Genomic DNA, 19757 nt, shown 5'->3' with positions numbered 1-19757 from the left:
TTGTGTTTATTTTACAGGATCAGTTTAACATGGATAAATCCAAATTAAACAGGGGGCTAATGTCGGGGATATACCACGCGGTATGACCCGGCCGGAAGTATGACCCGGCCGGACTTGGCGGCTCACAGAGACCCGGCGAGTATTTGGTGACTTACTGATAACCCCAACAGCTGGTCAGATGGATGACAAGGCCCAAGGCCCAGAAGGCCGGCTCATGTTATGGTGGGCCGGTTTACGAGGAAAGGCATAAGGAGTTTTCCCTTAATGGAGCAGACTAGGATTCCACTTGTAATAGACTAGTCCTAATCCTAATAGGACTCCACATGTAACCCGCCCCTTCAACTTATATAAGGAGGGGCAGGGCACCCCAAAGAGGGACGGGCAACAAGAAACAATCTCTAGGGCTAGACACAAAGAGCCGGCTTACCGGCGACTCTCTGATGAGCATAATGAGACCTAGCCACAAATAGCATGTAGGGCTATTACCGGATGATGTTTCCCAGGGCCCGAAGCTGTCTAAATCCTTGTCTTGTGTTGTGTCTCTTGATTACGCCCAACCCCTCTCAAGCTACTACATAGTTGCGCTGGCCTCGCAACTAAGTCCTGACACTAAGGACATCTGCCGTGACAATTCCACGACAGGTTCCCTGAATACGATGGTACAACAATGGGGGAAGAAGCTGAGCCGGCAATGCGGGAAGAAGCTGAAGAAGAGGCATCAGATGAGCCCACTGATGATCTTGGTCGGGCCATTGCCGATGCAAGAGAAACTGCGCAAGTGAAAAGGAGAGGCTGAAGTTGCAGCACATCTTAGAGGATCACAAGAAATTGTTGTACCCAAATTGCGAAGCTGACAAGAAAAATCTGGGCACCACACTGGAATTGCTGCAATGGAAGGCAAAGAATGGTGTATCTGACAAGGGATTTGAAAAGTTGCTCATAATGTTAAAGAAGATGCTTCCGAAGGACAACGAATTGCCCGACAGTGCGTACGAAGCAAAGAAGGATGTCTACCCTCTAGGTTTAGAGGTGCAGAAGATACATGCATGCCCTAATGACTGCATCCTCTACCACGGTGAGTACGAGGATTTGAATGCATGCCCAGTATGCGGTGCAATGCGCTATAAGATCAACTACGATGACCCTGGTGATGTTGAGGACGAGCGCCCCAGGAAGAAGATTCCTGCCAAGGTGATGTGGTATGCTCCTATAATACCACGGTTGAAATGTTTGTTCCAAAACAAAGAGCATGCCAAGTTGATGCGATGGCACAAAGAAGATAGAAAGAAAGACGGGAAGTTGAGAGTACCCGCTGATGGGTCACAGTGGAGAAAAATCGAGAGAAAGTGGGGGGACTTTGCAGATGACGCAAGGAACATATGGTTTGGTCTAAGCGCAGATGGCATTAATCCTTTTGGGGAGCAGAGCAGCAATCATAGCACCTTGCCTATGACTCTATGTATGTATAACCTTCCTCCTTGGTTGTGCATGAAGCGGAAGTTCATTATGATGCCAGTGCTCATCCAAGGCCCTAAGAAACCCGGCAACGACATTGATGTGTACCTACGGCCATTAGTTGAAGAACTCCTATAGATGTGTAATGAAAAAGGTGTACGTGCGTGGGATGAGCACAATCAGGAGGAATTTGACCTACATGCATTGTTGTTTGTGACCATCAATGATTGGCCTACTCTCAGTAACCTTTCAGGACAGACAAACAAGGGATACCGCGCATGGACGCATTGTTTAGATGATATCGATATTATATATTTGGATAATTGTAAGAAGAATGTGTACCTAGGACATCATCGATTTCTTCTGAGCAGGCATTCCGTAAGAAAGAAAGGCAAGCATTTCAAAGGTAAGGCAGATCACCGGAAGAAGCCTCGCCACTGTACAAGTCATGATATACTTGATATGGTAAGGGTTTTAAAAGTAATCTTTGGAAAGGGTCCTGGTGGACAATCTATTCCGAATGACACTGACGGACGTGCACCCATGTGGAAGAAGAAATCTATATTTTGGGACCTACCCTATTGGAAAGACTTAAAGATCCGTTATGCAATCAACGTGATGCACGTGACGAAGAATCTTTGAGTAAACTTGCTAGGCTTCTTCGGCGTGTATGGGAAGACAAAAGATACATCGGAGGCACGGGAGGACCAGCAATGTATGCACGGAAAAGACGGCATGCATCAGGGTCATCCCAGCTATGCTCTTACCAAAGAAGAGAATGAAATCTTCTTTGAATGCCTGTTCGGCATGAAGCTCCCGTCTGGCTTCTCTTTGAATATAAAGGGAATAATAAATATGGCAGATAAAAAGTTCCGGAACCTAAAGTCTCATGACTGCCACGTGATTATGACGCAACTGCTTCTGGTTGCATTGAGGGGGCTTATACTGGAAAACGTTTGATTAGCCATTGTGTAGCTATGTGCATTCCTTAATGCAATCTCTCAGAAGGTAATCGATCCAGAAATCATACCAAGGTTACAGAATGATTTGGTGCAATGTCTTGTCAGTTTCGAGTTGGTGTTCCCACCATCCTTCTTCAATATCATGATGCACGTCCTAGTTCACGTAGTCGAAGAGATTGCCATTCTAGGTCTTGTATTTCTTCACAATATGTTCCTCTTTGAGAGGTTCATGGGAGTCTTAAAGAAATATGGTCATAACCGTGCTAGGCCAGAAGGAAGCATCTCCAAGGGCCATGAAAATGAGAAGGTCGTTGAGTTTTGTGTTGACTTTATTCCTGACCTTAAGCCGTTTGGTGTTCTTGAATCGTGGCATGAGGGCAGACTGGGTGGAAAAGGCACACTAGGACCAAAAGCAATAATATGTATGGACGGGCATTCTATCACTATAGCACACTACACAGTTCTACAAAATTCCGCCTTGGTGGCTCCGTATATCGAGGAACATAAGAATATTCTACGCACCAAACACTCGGAGCAGTCTGACCACGGGATTACACGTGAACAAACGGGGACTTTCGCTGGTTGGTTGCAGACACGTCTCATGCATGACGACGCTCTTGAAGATGGCATGTACTTGTTGTCCAAGTTACCATCTTCGAATATATTGACTTTCAAAGGGTACGAGATAAATGGGAAAGCATTTTACACGATCGCCCACGATAAAAAGAGCACCAACCAAAACAGTGGTGTCCGCTTTGATGCAGCAAACACCAATAGGCCAAAGGACACATATTATGGTTATATAGAGGAGATATGGGAACTTGACTATGGACGTGATTTGAAGGTCCCTTTGTTTCGGTGCAAATGGGTCAATCTGACAGGACGCGGGGTAACGGAAGACCCGCAGTACGGAATGGCAACAGTGGATCTCAACAATCGTGCGTACACAGACGAACCATTCGTCCTAGCCAATGATGTGGCGCAGGTTTTCTATGTGAAGGACATGTCTACCACGCCGAGAAAAAGAAAAGATAAGGAAGCGAATACATCATACGATGAGCCATAGCGCCACATAGTTCTTTCAATGAAAAGAAACATCGTAGGAGTGGAGGACAAGATAGACATGTCAGAAGATTATGAAAAGTTTCATGAAATTGCTCCCTTCACAGTGACTATTGACCCGAGCATCTAGTTAAATGATGCCGATTGTCCATGGTTACGGCGCAAAGGGACACACGTGAAGAAAAAGTTTTACACCCAAAGATCCCACTCTGGGATGTCACCAGCTTCACTATCATCACTTTCTTCTATAGTGACTTTTCGGACTTATATATCTGGAAAGTCCTACTTCGGACAAACCGGAGGGAACCATTGAAATAGTTAGGGTACTTATTTGTTTTGCCATTTGAAAGGCGAAGAAATATTATGTACAAACAAATATTATGCAAAAACTGGATGCGCTTCTGATACGTCCATTTTGCATCATGTTTTATTACTGTTATTTATAATGTTTTTACCCTTAATAATTCTTTTTGGAGTAATTCTAATGCCTTTTCTCTCATAATTTACAAGGTACACACCAAGAGGGAGGATTCCGGCAGTTGGAAATCCGGACCTGAAAAAGATACGTCGGGCTACCTATTCTGCACAACTCCAAATGAGCTGAAACTCCACGGGGATTTTTTATGGAATATATAAGAAATACTGGAGCAAATAACTACCAGAGGGGGGCCACCAGGTGGGCACAACCCACCTGGGCGTGCCAGGGCCCCCTGGCGCGCCCTGGGGGGTTGTGGCCTCCTTGGCCCACCTCCGGTGCCCATCTTCTGGTATATAAGTCATTTTTACCTAGAAAAAATAAGAGGACTTTCGGGACAAAGCGCCGCCACCTTGAGGCGGTACTTGGGCAGGAGCACTTTTGCCCTCCGGCGGACCGATTCCGTCGGGGGAACTTCCCTCCCGGAGGGGGAAATCTTCGTCCTCATCATCACCAAAAACTCTCCCTCATGATCAAAGGAGTACTAGTCACCCACAGTTGAAATCCCCATCAACATCTTCAACAACACCATCTCATCTCAAACCCTAGTTCATCTCTTGTGTTCAATCTTGTTACCGGAACTATAGATTGGTTTTTGTGGGTGACTAGTAGTGTTGATTACATCTTGTAGTTGATTACTATATGGTTTATTTGGTGGAAGATTATATGTTCAGATCCAATATGCTATTTAATAGTCCTTTGATTATGAGCATGTTTATCATATGTGAGTAGTCACTTTTGTTCTTAAGGTCACAGGAGAAATCATGTTGCAAGTAATCATGTGAACTTGATATGTTTTCAATATTTCGATAGTATGTATGTTGTGATTCCCTTAGTAGTGTCATGTGAACGTCGAATACATGACACTTCACCATATTTGGGCCTAAGGGAATGCATTGTGGAGTAGCAATTAGATGGTGGGTTGCGAGAGTGACAGAAACTTAAACCCCAGTTTATGCGCTATTCCATAAGGGACCGATTGGATCCCAAATTTTAATGCTATGGTTAGAATTTATTCTTAATACTTTTCTCGTAGTTGCGGATGCTTGCGGGAGGGTTAATCATAAGTAGGAGGTTTGTTCAAGGAAGAACAACACCTAAGCATCAGTCCACCCACATATCAAATTATCAAAGTAGCGAACACAAATCGAACCAACATGATGAAAGTGACTAGATGAAATTCCCATGTACCCTCAAGAACGCTTTGCTTATCATAAGAGACCATTTTGGCCTATCCTTTGCATCAAAAGCATTGGGCTACCTTGCTTCACTTTTGTTACTATTATCGTTACTTGCTTGTTACAAATTATCTTGCTATCAAACTACTCCGCTACTTACAATTTCTGCACTTGCAAACATTACCTTACTGAAACCTACTTGTCATTTCCTTCGGCTCCTCGTTGGGTTCGACACTCTTACTTATGGAAAAGAGCTACAATTAATCCCCTATACTTGTGGGTAATAAACTTCATGTACAAAATGGACAATCCCTTACAAAGGCATTTCATTTTTTAAAACTTATTTCAACTCCAGACTTTTTATGCGTCCAGTATGCACCATTCAAAGCCACGTGATCAATTTTCAACACTTTCTGACTTCATTTGCTATTTTTCATGCATTTACTGATTTATTTTAGCTAAATGACCCTGAAATTGAAAAACACTACAAAATGAACTCTGAAAAGGTTGAAAGTTGGCATGGTATCATCATTTCACCCACGTACTATGTGCTTAAAAGTTGAGAGGTTTACGGCAAAAACTAGATGCACTTCGTGTATAAAATGGCAATCTCTTTCGAAGTATCAGGGTTTTGGACGATAAAGTTTCAACTGTGGTTAACAAAAGCTATATTAGAACTCCTAAACCTGATGAACAAATTAGAGTAGAACCTAGCATTGCTATGGTTAAAGATCTCTTACAAGAAGATATAGATGGGCATGTTATTTACTTCTGTGAAGAAGCTGCTAGAATTGCCAAACCTGATAAAAGGGATAAACATAGACCTGTTGTTGGCAGGCCTGTCATCTCAATTAAAATAGGAGATCACTGTTATCATGGTTTAAGTGACATGGGTGCTAGTGTGAGTGTTATTCCTTACACATTAAACTTGCTAAAAGAGATACCATATCACCTTTTGGGATTGTTAGAGAAGTTGAAGTCTTGTGTGGGAAAATAAAATACCCTACTGATTTTCTTGTTCTTGGTTCCCCACAAGATTACTTTTGTCCCATTATCTTTGGTAGACCTTTCTTGAATATAGTTAATGCTAAGATAGACTGTAGGAAACAAACTGTTGGTGTTAGCTTTGGTGATGAGTCTCACGAGTTTAATTTTTCCAAGTTTAGTAGAAATCCTCATGAAAAAGAATTGCCTAGTATGGACGAATTAATTGGTCTTGCTACTATTGCTGTACCACCTACTGATCCTTTAGAACAATATTTGCTAGACCATGAAAATGATTTACATATGCATGAAAGAAATGAAATAGACAAAATTTTCTTTGAACAACGTCCTCTCCTTAAACACAATTTGCCTGTTGAAACTCTAGGAGGTCCTCCTCCACCTAAATGTGATCTTGTGTTTGAATTAAAACAATTGCCAGACACTTTGAAATATGCTTATCTTGATGAAAAGAATATATATCTTGTTATTATTAGTGCTAACCTTTCAGAACATGAAGAAGAAAGACTATTGAAAGTTCTAAGGAAGCACCGAGCTGCTATTGGATATACTCTTGATGATTTAAAGGGCATTAGTCCCACTCTATGACAGCACAAAATTAATATGGAACCCGATGCTAAACCCGTTGTTGATCACCAACATCGATTAAATCCGAAAATGGAGGAAGTGGTAAGAACGGAAATACTAAAACTTCTGGAAGTAGGTATAATCTATCCTATAGCTGATAGTAGATGGGTAAGTCATGTTCATTGTGTTCCTAAGAAAGGAGGTATTACTATTGTTCCTAATGATAAGAATGAACTTATTCCATAAAGAATTGTTACAGGCTATAGAATGGTAATTGATTTTAGAAAACTAAATAAAGCAACTAGAAAAGATCATTACCCTTTTCCTTTTATTGATCAAATGCTTAAAAGATTATCTAAGCACACACACTTTTGCTTCCTTGATGGATATTCTGGCTTTTCACAAAATACCTGTTTCTCAACCTGATCAAGAAAAGACCACTTTTACTTGTCCCTTTGGAACCTATGCTTATAGACGTATGCCTTTTGGTTTATGTAATGCACCTGCTACCTTTCAAAGATGTATGACTGCTATATTCTCTGACTTTTGTGAAAAGATTGTTGAGGTTTTCATGGATGACTTTTCTATTATGGGAAGTCTTTTGATGATTGTTTAAGCAATCTTGAGCGAGTTTTGTAGAGATGTGAACAAACAAATCTTGTATGGAATTGGGAGAAGTGCCACTTTATGGTTAATGAAGGCATTGTCTTGGGTCATAAAATTTCTGAAAGAGGTATTGAAGTGGACCAAGCTAAGGTTGATGCAATTGAGAAAATGCCATGTCCTAAAGATATAAAAGGTATTCGTAGTTTCCGAGGTCATGCTGGTTTCTATAAGAGATTTATCAAAGACTTTTCTAAAATTTCTAGGCCTCTTACTAGTCTCTTGCAGAAGGATATTCCTTTTGTTTCTATGACGATTGTTTAGATGCCTTTGAAACACTCAAGAAAGCCTTAATTTCTACACCTATTGTTCAACCACCTGAGTGGAACTTGCCTTTTGAAATTATGTGTGATGCTAGTGATTATGCTGTTGGTGCTGTTCTAGGACAAAGAGTTGATAAGAAACTGAATGTTATTCATTATGCTAGTAAAACTCTAGACAGTGCTCAAAGAAACTATGCTACTACTGAAAAAGATTTCTTAGAAGTGGTGTTTGCTTGTGATAAATTTAGACCTTATATTGTTGATTCAAAAGTAACTGTTCACACAGACCATGCTTCTATTAAATATCTTATGGAAAAGAAAGATGCTAAACCTAGACTTATTCGTTGGGTTCTCTTGTTGCAAGAATTTGATTTAGATATTATTGATAGAAAAGGAGCTGAGAACCCAGTAGCTGATAATTTGTCTAGGCTTGAAAATGTGCTTGATGACCCACTGCCTATTGATGATAGTTTTCCTGATGAGCAGTTAGCTGCAATAAATGTTTCTAATAGTTCTCCTTGGTATGTTGATTATGCTAATTATATATTTGCTAAATATTTACCACCTAGCTTTACATACCAACAAAAGAAAAAAATTCTTCTACGATTTAAGACATTACTTTTGGGATGACCCGCATCTTTATAAAGAAGGAGTAGATGGTATTATTAGACGTTGTGTACCTGAGCATGAACAGGGACAAATCCTATGGAAATGTCACTCCGAAGCTTATGTAGGGCATCATGCTGGAGATAGAACCACTCATAGGGTATTGCAATCTGGATTTTATTGGCCTACTCTCTTCAAGGATGCCCGTAAGTTTGTCTCATCTTGTGATGAATGTCAAAGAATAGCACTACAAAAAAAAGACACATCCGTGACATTTTGGGCCAAACGAAATTTTTTTCTGTCATACATATGACACTTCTATGAAGGTAATTGTGACAAAACCCGGTATCATCATAGATGTGGTGGGCTCCTACTTCTATGACAAAAAATCATGACAGAAAATGGGCTTTTCGTCCTGCGCGGGCCGGAGACGCAGCTGCATGACATTCTTTGGGCCGTCCATGACGGAAAAAACCGTGGTAGAAGCGAGGGCGAGGAAAATTTCGGGGAGTTCCCGGTTATGGTGGGAGGTCGGGGGCCGAGCGATGCGCGTTTCTCTCGTACATGTACGCGCGTGTGTGCGAGGCGTTGGCTCTAACTCAACCCGAGCGATGCGTTGGGCTCTAACTGAACCCGAGCGATTGCACTGCAGGCTACGGGTTACTGAACCCGAGCGATCAATCGATGGGTGTTAACTGAACCCGATCGAGCGATTCCTTTGCTACTGCTGCTAACTTAAGCCGATCAATTGGATGAACAGTGAACGTTGCGGGGGGGGGGGGGGGGTTGGATGAACAGTGAGCGGTGGCGTTGCCTCTGGATGAACAAGACCCCATGGTGTGGAGGGCTGGATGAACAGTAGACGGTGGAGGGGTGCCCGTGGAGGGGTGGTTGAACAGGACCCCGTGGTGTGGAGGGCTGGATGAACAGTAGACGGTGGAGGAGTGGTTGAACAGTAGCCGGTGGTGTAGCGCGCGGTGGAGGCTGGATGAACAGGAGCCCGTGGAGGCTGGAGGAGCTCGACGGTAGCCCGTGGAGGCTGGAGGAGGTCGACGGTGGAGATGAACAGTATCCCGTGGAGTCCCGTTTTGCAGTACGCCACACCCCTCCTGATGAACAGGACCCCCATTTCGACCGTAGGAGGTCCGTTTCGTCCGTTTTGCGGTACGCCACACCCCTCCCGATCAACAAGACCCCCGTTTCGATCGTAGGAGGTCCGTTTCCTCCGTTTTGCGGTACGCCACACCCCTCCCTATCAACAGGACCCCCGTTTCGACCGTAGGAGGTCCGTTCCTCCGTTCTGCGGTACGCCAGGCCTCGTTTCCATCGCCTGTTCCGTCCAAGCCCTCCCGATGAACACGACCACGCATTCCATTCCGACCCAGCCGTTTGGCTCCCATGTGTTCTGTTGCCTCCCGATGAACACGATGCATTCCGTCGCCTCCCCATGAACACGACGCATTCCGTTGCCTCCCCATGAACACGACGCATTCCGTTGCCTCCCCATGAACACGACGACGACGTTGTTTCTCCGTTCTGACCCGGCCATGTACACGAGCCCTGGCCGTACGTATGCGTGAGTAGGCGTTCGAGACCCCGCCCGTATGTACACATACGTGGCCGTGTTTTCTTTATTGCACCCTGGCCGATGTACGTACGTGTACATGCTACGTGCGCGCCTCTACTACGACACGTACGCGCCTCTACTACGACACGTGCGGGCCTCTATATCCACCAGTATATATGTACGTACACGTTCGCGACCAGAATGACAATGCTACGTATGCTTCGACCAGGTGGGTCCCGATTGTCAGGCACTTTCTTGCGTGCAAAGATGTAGCTGGTGGGTCCCAGCAGTCAGGGGGGGCAAATCATTTTGTTTTTTTTGCCCGGACGCACTTCCTTGCGTGCGAAGGTGTAGCTGGTGGGTCCCAACAGTCAGGGGGGAAACGTTTTTTTTCCACGAAATACGGTGGCCCGTCCGGTGGGTCCCCGTTGTCAGGTGGAGGAATAATTATTTTGCACGTAATAAGGAGGCACTTCCTTGCTGCGGCCGTGGACCCAGCTGTCAGCCTCTTCACGTATAGTCCACATCCAATGGAAGCTGTTCCTTGACCACGTTGACCATGCTGTGCCGAGAGCACCAGGGCGGTGGACGACGGCGCGGCCTAGGAAGGGGACGACGCGGAGCCGGGGAAGACGCGGCAGTGGATGCCCATGCATAGAGGAGTACGAGGGTTCACTGGTTCGCTGCGGTGTGAGGCTGCCGTCGCCGCAGAATAACAGGGGGTGTGGGTGAGTAGAGGGATGGCCTGGCCAGCGGTGGGAGTAGTAGGGGCGGTGAGGCCTCCGCCGCATCGCAGCCAGCCACGGGAGGCAGGAGCACGATGCACGACCGCCGCTGGTTTGGGCCGCTGGAGCAAGAAGACCAGAGGTTGAAGAAGCACTACGGCCGTTGGATGGACATCGTACGGTCACTGGAGCTAGAATCGTGCATATTGACTAAGTTGACAAAGCCCTCCGTCGCAGTCAACTTTATAGGCCCACAAGTCAGCCTGCCACTATACTGGGTCCCAGCTAACAGGGGGAGTATTCATTTTTTTGTGCGTAATAAGGAGGCACTTCCTTGCGTGCGAAGATATAGCTGCTGGGTCCGAGCTGTCAGCGGGGGTAACGTTTTTTCACGAAATACAGAGGCCCTTTCGGTGGGTCCCTGATGTCAGGTGGAGGAATCATTATTTTGCGTGTAATAAGGAGGCATTTCCTTGCGTGCGGCCGTGGACCCAACTGTTGGCCTCTCCACGTACAATCCACTTCAGATGCATGTCAGTCATTGACCACGTTGACCAGGCCGCGCCGAGAGCACCAGGGCGGTGGACGACGGCGAGGCCTAGGAAGGGAACGACACGGAGGCAGGGAAGACTCGGCAGTTGTTTCCCACGCGGAGGGGAGTACGACTGTACGAGGGTTTACTGGTTCGTCTGCCGTCGCCGGAGAATAACAGCAGGTGTGGGTGAGTAGAGGGATGGCTAGGCCAGCGATGGGAGTAGGTGGGGCGGTGAGGCCTGCGCGGCAGCACAACCGGCCGCGGGGAGGAGGGAGCAGGTAGTCCCGCCGGCGCTTGTTTGAGCAGCTGGAGTAGGAAGAGCAGAGATTGAAGAAGCACGACGGCCATTGGATGGACATCGTACGGCCACTGGAGCTAGAATCGTTCATATTGACTAAGTTGACAAAGCCCTCCGTCCCCGTCAACTTAGTAGGCCCACAAGTCAGCCTCCCACCATGGTGGGCCCCAGCTAGCAAGGGGAGTATTCATTTTTCTGTGCGTAATAAGGAGGCACTTCTGGTGGGTCCGAGCTGACAGCGGGGGGAACGTTTTTTCGCGAAATACGGTGGTCCGTCCGGTGGGTCCCAGCAATCAGGGGCAAACGTTTTTTCGCGAAATACGGTGGCCCGTCCGGTGGGTCCCAGCAGTCAGGGGGGAAACGTTTTTTCCGCGAAATACTGGTGGCCCGTCCGGTGGGTCCCTGCTGTCAGCTGGAGGAATAATTATTTTGCGCGTAATAAGGAGGCACTTCCTTGCGGCTGCCGTTGACCCAGCTGTCAGCCTCTCCACGTACAATACTCTTCCGATGGAAGTCGGTCGTTGACCACATTGACCACGCCGCGCCGAGAGCACCACGGCGGTGGACGACGGCGAGGCCTAGGAAGGGGACGACGCGGAACCGGGGAAGATGCGGCAGTGGATGCCCATGCGGAGAGGAGTACGAGGGTTCACTGGTTCGGCTGCGGTGTGAGGCTGCCGTCGCCGTAGAATAACAGGGGGAGTGGGTGAGTGGACGGATGGCCTGGCCAGCGGTGGGAGTAGTATGGGGACGGTGAGGCCTCTGCGGCAGCACAACCGGCCACGGGAGGCAGGAGCATGCGGCACAACCGCCGCTGGTTTGGGCCGCTGGAGCAAGAAGACCAGAGGTTGAAGAAGCACTACGGCCGTTGGATGGACATCGTACGGTCACTGGAGCTAGAATCGTGCATATTGACTAAGTTGACAAAGCCCTCCGTCGCAGTCAACTTTATAGGCCCACAAGTCAGCCTGCCACTATTCTGGGTCCCAGCTAACAGGGGGAGTATTCATTTTTTGTGCGTAATAAGGAGGCACTTCCTTGCGTGCGAAGATATAGCTGCTGGGTCCGAGCTGTCAGCGGGGGTAACGTTTTTTCACGAAATACAGAGGCCCTTTCGGTGGGTCCCTGATGTCAGGTGGAGGAATCATTATTTTGCGTGTAATAAGGAGGCATTTCCTTGCGTGCGGCCGTGGACCCAACTGTTGGCCTCTCCACGTACAATCCACTTCAGATGCATGTCAGTCATTGACCACGTTGACCAGGCCGCGCCGAGAGCACCAGGGCGGTGGACGACGGCGAGGCCTAGGAAGGGAACGACACGGAGGCAGGGAAGACTCGGCAGTTGTTTCCCACGCGGAGGGGAGTACGACTGTACGAGGGTTTACTGGTTCGTCTGCCGTCGCCGGAGAATAACAGCAGGTGTGGGTGAGTAGAGGGATGGCTAGGCCAGCGATGGGAGTAGGTGGGGCGGTGAGGCCTGCGCGGCAGCACAGCCGGCCGCGGGGAGGAGGGAGCAGGTTGTCCCGCCGGCGCTTGTTTGAGCAGCTGGAGTAGGAAGAGCAGAGATTGAAGAAGCACGACGGCCATTGGATGGACATCGTACGGCCACTGGAGCTAGAATCGTTCATATTGACTAAGTTGACAAAGCCCTCCGTCCCCGTCAACTTAGTAGGCCCACAAGTCAGCCTCCCACCATGGTGGGCCCCAGCTAGCAAGGGGAGTATTCATTTTTCTGTGCGTAATAAGGAGGCACTTCTGGTGGGTCCGAGCTGACAGCGGGGGGAACGTTTTTTCGCGAAATACGGTGGTCCGTCCGGTGGGTCCCAGCAATCAGGGGCAAACGTTTTTTCGCGAAATACGGTGGCCCGTCCGGTGGGTCCCAGCAGTCAGGGGGGAAACGTTTTTTCCGCGAAATACTGGTGGCCCGTCCGGTGGGTCCCTGCTGTCAGGTGGAGGAATAATTATTTTGCGCGTAATAAGGAGGCACTTCCTTGCGGCTGCCGTGGACCCAGCTGTCAGCCTCTCCACGTACAATACTCTTCCGATGGAAGTCGGTCGTTGACCACATTGACCACGCCGCGCCGAGAGCACCACGGCGGTGGACGACGGCGAGGCCTAGGAAGGGGACGATGCGGAACCGGGGAAGATGCGGCAGTGGATGCCCACGCGGAGAGGAGTACGAGGGTTCACTGGTTCGGCTGCGGTGTGAGGCTGCCGTCGCCGTAGAATAACAGGGGGAGTGGGTGAGTGGACGGATGGCCTGGCCAGCGGTGGGAGTAGTATGGGGACGGTGAGGCCTCTGCGGCAGCACAGCCGGCCACGGGAGGCAGGAGCATGCGGCACAACCGGCGCTGCTTTGGGCGGCCGGGGCAAGAAGACCAGAGGTTGAAGAAGCACTACGGCCGTTGGATGGACATCGTTGACCATGCCGCGCCGAGACCACCAGGGCGGTGGACGACGGCGAGGCCTACGAAGGGAACGACACGGAGCCGGGGAAGACACGGCAGTGGCTGCCCACGCGGTGGAGAGTACGAGGGTTGACTGGTTCGGCTGCCGTCGCCGGAAAATAACAGGAGGTGTGGGTGAGTAGAGGGATAGACAGGCCAGGGATGCAAGTATGATGGGGACGTGAGGCCTGCCCGACAGCACTGCCGGCCACGGGAGGCGGGAGCAGGCGGTTCTGACGGCGCTGGCTTGGGCGGCTGGGGCAGGAAGATCAGAGACTAAAGAAGCACAATTGCCGTTAGATTGACATGTAACGGTCTGACGCTGGTAGAGTCGATTGTTGACTATGTTTCTTTTTTGAGAAACCTTGTGTACGCATGAACTTAGTAGACCCACAAGTCAGCCTCCAAATCTGTGGCAGACAACATAAAGCCCATTTTCTATTTTTTATAATTTGCAGCCCATTTGCTAATTCTTAAGTAATTTATTACAGCCCATTTTCTGCCCAGGACCACAGTCAAAAAGTTCAACCTTATTTTGCATATTTCGGTGGAGTCCGAACTGTTGTAATCCCGAAATGATAAACATTTTTTTAAGAACTTATGATTTGCCAAAAAAATCGTTTTGTTTTTGTAAGCAAATAAGACGTGGGACAATTGAGGTTGTTTAAGGGAAAACCAGTGGTAAAAAAATCAGCGCTGGGTGGGAAAAAAAACAAAAATAAGGATGTAAATATGAAAAGGGAATTTTATTTGTTTTCAATATAATGATACGTGTATATGAACTAGTAGAACTGTAGGTAGAGATTAGAAAACGGATGTAGGACATGCGTTTCAAGAGGAAAATAGAATTGGGCTGTGTGTTTGATTCAGTAAAAAAACTGCCTGCGGATGTTGTAAGACAAAATATAACTAACGCTGGTGGGCCAGAGGCCAGTAGATACCTGCTGGATCTTTGTGCCCCGTTGTCGTCATGGGCTAGGCCTGTTAAAAACAAAACCAACCCTGGGCAGTCTACAGCCCAGTTGAAACTTGCTCGACCTAAGAAAACAATATACGTGCTCAATAAACGAGATAATTCTGCAAGTACAGACTGATAACTGGGATGCAGCACGGATATTTTTTTTATCGTGATAATAAGTGCATGCACTTGTTTCGAAAAAATTGGAGAACTGGGAATTCGACGGCGGGTGCTTATGCTACCCATCAAATAAAAATTAGGTGCCTGAAAATTCATTTCGAAACAAATGATTCAGCTTTATATCCACGTCGACCCTTGGCATGATGGTTGGAAGAAAATGCAAGTTCATACCAAAATATCGTTAACAATAATACAAACTTGCGGACGACAAGGCAGTACAACTACCAATACCAAACTAACTTATAATCTTTTTACTCCTGGCCCTAGTGTTCGTCTGGTAGAAAATCTTGCAGAGGACCAGCTCCCACTCCTTCTCTTGCTCCAGGTCCCCGAGGGGGTACTGGTGCATCACCCAGTTGGTCCTCTGCTGGTCGAAGTTCTTGTTGGTGTGCAGCACCAGAACCTTTTTTGCTGCCCGTCTGCCGGCCGTTGACCATCACCGGCAAGGTATTGCCAGTCTTGTGCCACATCGCGTGCATGCCGCACTCCGACTGTATCTTGCGACGCGTCCACGTGCCCCTTTTGAACGCCCTGGAATTGCACTGGAAGAAATGCTTCCTTAGGCCACTCAGTGTGATACCTGCAGTATTGTGGAATACAGGTTTTAGTGTACCTAGTTGGCATTTTCATAACATCTTTGGCATGTTGCAGTCACTTGTTTCACTTTTTATTAACTGTCAAATTGTAATTGCTTCACCAGGTCTGTGTCTAAAAAGAAAAATAGAGCTATAAACAAAGGAATATGTTTGTGAAAGTAGCCAACTGGTCGGTGTCTTACCTGGAAGTTTCTCAGGTTTGGTGTAGCATATGCCGTGCTCGCTGTCGATGGTTGGTATTAACAAATCGATGAGACACTGAAATCTCGCGCTGTCGGCACTCACTTTGGCCTCAAGGTGCTTGATGAGCTCCTGATCCGTGGGATCGAACTTGACGCCAGCCGGCAGCACCGGCCTATCCTTCTTCGACTTGCATCGGTAATTCCAGTTATATGGTACTCAATGTATGATCAATCGACTGTTTTAAGTGAATGATGGAAGATTTCGACAGATAAGTGGTACTCCAAATCTGAAGTCCAGAATACCCAAACACGCCGCCGGGATTCTTGTGTCACCTCACGCGCAGCGTGTTGTCACGTCAATTCAATGTGTGGACATGATGAATAATTTGACTGACATATACTAGTACTGCTACTGTACTACTTACTAGTCGTATTTAGTGTCACAATTTATACATAGGTTTAACTAACAAGTACGCACTTGAAGCCTAACTGATATATGTATATATATGGCTTCTGCACAACATCTCCATCATCATTATCAGTACATCCTACGCAGGTGAGTTAGGATGCACTTGATCCCAGGAACGTATCTATCCTTCAAACCAGAGGAGTGCTTCAAACTAACAACAGTACATAATATCCAACAAAAGACGGTCGTGCTACAGTAGCAGAATACATGGCTCAGTCTAGATATCAGCACAAATGAAGTTGTGCATATTTGCTGTTGGCATGAACCACATCACCGCATGTCGGGTTTGCAAAAGCCATCCATCGCATGGAAGCTTGATGCCTTTCACACACTGAAGATTATCTGGCAACAAGCTGTGTCGACGAATCTCTGGATATGGTGATTCATGAAACCCATGGTATGATGTGTAAACACAGCCCCCCCTCGCGAATGGAAGTTGCATAGCACAGTAATCATTGCCGGTGATATGATCGATGATTGGTTGGATGATCAGATAATTGAGCCCGAGGAACAAGGAGTGGTTGCCGAGGCTGTAAACCCGCCTCCAGTTGAATACGCCTGGCCCAACGGAGCTGGGATCTTTCTCGAACACCAAGCAGCCATAGCCATCAATGTCACGAACGCCCCACGCATTGTACTGCATGTGGTTTGATGTAATGGTTTGGTCAATTTGGTACGTGCGAATGAGCATCAAATGACCGCCGTCAGCTGAACGAGCGATAAACCACCACCCATCGGCTGGTATGATTCCAGGTCCTGGAATCATGAAGGCCAGTGCATTTGCATCTGCTGCAACAATTCAAATTGGAGACCAAAAGGACAAAAATAAACAATCATGTTCAGAGTATGTGTGGAATTAAGATTATTATAACAGTGACACATATCATAGACAGAGAATTGCAATGCCGTGGTCATAATCATACCCCAAGTTAAAAAAATAAGCCAATGGCTTTCATATTCTAGCAAATATGTCATGGTTCAAACATCATGTAACAATGAGAGGAAAACAGCTATGACAGCGCCTACTCATATTCTACCATATCACTTACTACTACTGTTCTCATATCAACTCTAAGCAATAACATGCATTGTTATAAAAATCTTGTAAACGAGAGTAACATATAGCAATCATGATGTTATGCTCATAATATGTATTCTAACAATCATTAGATGCCAATTGTTCTCATATCAACTCTAACAATAACATGTGTGGTCATAAAAATCTAGGAAATGAGAGGAACATATAGCAATGATGTGGTTATAGACGTGCTATGCATTCTAAATTTGTAACAAATGAACAGGTTGTCGTATTCATAAGGTAAAGATGACATGAGATAGAACAATTACACGACGATAGATTCCACCAGTATAGGCAGCCAATCAGTGCGTCGACCGCGTAAACGATGCCATCGTGCACTATAGCATCAGTCAGAAATGTTGCCTCAACAGGATTGATGATGAGCCATAAGCATGTATGGAGACCGGATTCCAGATAGACTAATCCCATGTTGAACAAGGCAATGAGCTTGTAATCCATGTAGTCTTCTGATGGTGTGGGCAGTTCGCAGATTACAACTTTCTGCAAACAGAGGTCGAGCCAAAAGCTTGACGCGTCTCGTGCGTAGTAGGCAGGAGTGTCCGGCGGGCCGCGAGGCTCGATGGCGGCGGTATCCAACGATGAAAGGGTGATCTCTCGCTGGGTGTAGATATCCACGAGACGCCACGGACTACCGGTGTGGTGGATGAGGACGATCCAGTTGGCCTTCATGCCCGCCCAGTAGTGGCCGCGCATGAAGGACAGGTGGACGGGTAGTGGTAGCATGTCGAGGGGCACCACGGCAACCTCCATAGGATCGTCAAGTCGGTGTCTGGGCCACCTGCGAGGATCGGGCATCAGCAAGCAGGATGTCTTGAAAAGAACCGGTCGGTTCCAGACGAGTAGACAGTACAAAGACACCGAGCATGCGGCTAGACGGACGGTGCTGAGTAGGTCCATACGACTACAGATCTGCTCCAAGAGAACATCGGGGAGGGAATTCCAATCACGGCTCTGCATGTAAGTCGGTTCTGCCATTGGGGTTTTCGGTGGCTGCGAGCCATCGGGGAAGTGGATTCGGGCGGGCGAGTGAAGAAGCTTCTCCTCATGTGGCCGAGCAGTGAGCGGGGGGATATGGTACGCGCGAGCTACCAAGGAAGATGGCGCGGGCGGGCGAGCAGTGAGCGGGGGTAAATGGTGTGCGGCCGACGATGGGGAAGAGAGGAGGAAGAAGAGTGGAAGATGGGGAAGAAAGTGCATTGAATCTCAATTCTACTAGTACTACTACCAGGATATACCGTCCTTCGGAGTGTAAATAGTTACACCGATGACATGTGGGTCTACCACAACAGGGCCCATATGTCAGTTAATGGAGGACAGAGGTGTGTAGGCATATTTGCGGAAGCGTGCTCTACTGGCAAACATGATGGCAGTACTGGGTAAGGCTGATTTAGTAACACCAACATGCTGGTTGAGCTTATTAATTACGTGTCCCATCTGCTGCAGCGTGTATTGTCACTTCACTGCGAAGACTAGTTGAATAGTTCTCTCTGACCGAGATGGGGAATAATGGATCGCGAGGACTTCCTTTCTACAGTATCCCTATGCCTCTACGCTCACTTCACTCATTTTGCTCCGTACCTATTCACTTGTTGAAATCTGTAGAAAGACAAATACTCCGTATTTGGGAACAGAGGGAGGCTTTTACTCCGTACTATTTGGGAACATAGGGAGTATCACCATATGGAGGGAACAGAGGAAGCTTGAAATATGAACATGTCAATGGGAGGGAGTAAGCCCCATGCATGCATGCAACATGCAACACTCACACGTACACATGGACGCACGCAACACTCACGCACCCATGCGGCACACAGCACAAGACGCAACACACACGCTCACGCTCAAGTGCTCAACCTACTCCCTACGTCTGTGAAAGACTGTACATTTAGAGATTTACACATTGATGTAACATCCCAAAATTCTAAATTTTGGAATGTTATATTAATAAATATTTATGATTGTTTGTTTGATTGTTGTGTGACTGATTGTGTGAAATTGAGTGGAATTTGAAACTTTTTGAAAGTTGAATGAGAGGGAATGAAATGACTTTCCCAAACTTTTCACTTGCATTCTGATCTCCATGAATTCAAATTCTTGTCAAATGCAAAACCCTAGAGTGAAGATGACATGACTTCTTCCAATTAAAATGAAAAGGGTTTTCGAAAATATTTGAATTTCATTTTTGCAAATAATTCAAACCAGAAACTTTATGCAACTCAATGATTTTCATGAGAGAAGATAAAATGACTTCTTAAAATTATGTGAAATATGAGTTGAAAGTTTAAAGATTCAAATTGGAAGTTCTTTTGAAACCCTTTTTTTCAATTCAGAGTTATTTGGTTTTTCTTCAAATTATTTTCTCCAAAAAATAAAATATATGGAAAATAGGGTAAAATGATTCACTAAAGTAGAAAATGGAGAAAAATGAGTTTGAAATCATTTTGGTATTTTAAAATATTTTATTTGGT

At 46.7% G+C, this 19757-nt stretch overlaps 1 pseudogene; it reads left to right on the top strand.

Annotated features, from left to right (window-relative positions):
• Positions 1-691: 691 nt before the first annotated feature.
• LOC141021718 (uncharacterized) lies at positions 692-3884 on the top strand (annotated as a pseudogene).
• The last annotated feature ends 15873 nt before the right edge of the window (positions 3885-19757 follow it).

This window comes from Aegilops tauschii, chromosome 4 (assembly GCF_002575655.3).
Source record: "Aegilops tauschii subsp. strangulata cultivar AL8/78 chromosome 4, Aet v6.0, whole genome shotgun sequence".
Classification (NCBI taxonomy): Eukaryota; Viridiplantae; Streptophyta; class Magnoliopsida; order Poales; family Poaceae; genus Aegilops; species Aegilops tauschii.
Note: the sequence above shows the minus strand (reverse complement) of the source record. Positions and strands in the feature narration are given on the sequence as shown.